The following is a 1714-nucleotide window of genomic DNA, read 5'->3' on the forward strand; positions in this document are numbered from 1 at the left end:
CGATGGCTGTTCACAGGAACGATCTTCTTCAGCGGTCTGTACTGCATTGAATCTGAAGAAGCCTGATCATTTCTGATCAATACATTTGTGGATTCAGGATGACATTCCCAGCACCTACTCACAAGCTGGACGAGCTTTACAAACAAAGGCGCATGTATCCGTTCACACTTTATTCTTTCCGCTTTCAGTCAGAGTCTCAGTTGGTGTGCACACAGGGTTCGGGTCCTTCTGAGTTGTTTGCCTCTCAAAACTTGAACATGACTTTGGAGCCATCAGACCAGAAAAATATGACTGAAAATCAGTGAGTCTGATCCAGTTGATTCCCTGACTGGGATCAAAAGTTCTGATTAACAGTTTCACAAAGTTCTCCTCTTCTAAGCTGTGGACGGGCACCAGGTTGGCTTCTTGGGACACGCAGTGCTTCTCTGCATCAGCCCAGGTCATCGGCATGGCAACCTATTCGTCACAGTTGCTGCTGAAGCTGAACCAGAACATGGGGCAGTTTTCTTGCCTTACGTGTATGGGGGTTGGTTTCTTCATTATAAATTGAAGTCGTGCTAGAATTTCTTTACAAAAGTTAATGCAACCAAGAATCCTTACCTATCCGTCCTCTGCCGCCGCCACCGACCTCAGCCCGCTGACCAGCCTCTAGACCCTCAAGGTCCTTCCCCGGTCCAAAACTCCCCCTGAACAGGTATAATTCTCAACCTCCGCCAAACAGAAAATTCCTTGGATCCTGACTAAACATCTCTGTCCTCCCCTAGTTGCCCTGAGATCTGCCAGACGAACCTAGGATTCCATTTCTCATTGTTTGTATTCATTGTAAATAAATCTCACTATTGTATTTCCTGTCTCTGGAGTGTTTCTGCATGTGGGTTAGGAAACTCAACACAAACATGACACAATTTGGTTTTACTTTGATCAATTTCCATGATCCTATGACATCAACACATGAACAAATCAAAATAACTCTTATTTGACTCAAATTTCTTAAATGCACAGAAAAAAATCTTAGTGTTAATAGTTAAATTGCAAAGTTCTCAGTGTGTCACATTGTCAAGTTTTGCATCCAACCAAACACTCCAGATTATTGTCTTCCTGATATTACTTTGGAAGTTCATTCAGATGTAAGTTCACAACGCCAGCGCAAGTTAATCATTTTTATCATCAGTGAAACAGACACTTTGCGATCATAATCTCTTTCAACACATTTGGTTTTTTGAAATTTAAACGTATTTCAGTCAAATTCCTTCAAAGCTTTATTGTTTCAGTTGACATTTCTGATGAGCACATCCAAGGAATAGCAATTCCAGAAAACAGGGTAAGCTTCACAAACAAAGGAGTATTTATAAAGAATGGTAAACAAAGGTCAAAAACCATGTAGGAAAAAACTAATTACTGAAAAACCTTTGCATGTTTTATTCCTCGTGTTGAGTAGATTCAGAATTACATTCTCAGCAAACTGGACGAGTTTTACAAACAAAAAGAGTATTTAAGTCTACACAATGTATCGTTCCATCTCTTGGCACAACACATCTAAAGAATAATAATCTTAGAATACAAAGAAGGAGTGATGAAGCAAGGTCCAATTATATAAGTTAAACAAATTATACAAAATATTTGCACCTTTTATCCCACACACAGGTTTAGTTTGATATATTCTGATCAACACAATTAAAACAGCTGAACAGATTTAGAATAACATTGTCAGCAG

Source organism: Poecilia latipinna, unplaced genomic scaffold (genome assembly GCF_001443285.1).
Source record: "Poecilia latipinna isolate Pla-1442-1.1 unplaced genomic scaffold, P_latipinna-1.0 Scaffold35, whole genome shotgun sequence".
In the NCBI taxonomy this organism is placed as follows: domain Eukaryota; kingdom Metazoa; phylum Chordata; class Actinopteri; order Cyprinodontiformes; family Poeciliidae; genus Poecilia; species Poecilia latipinna.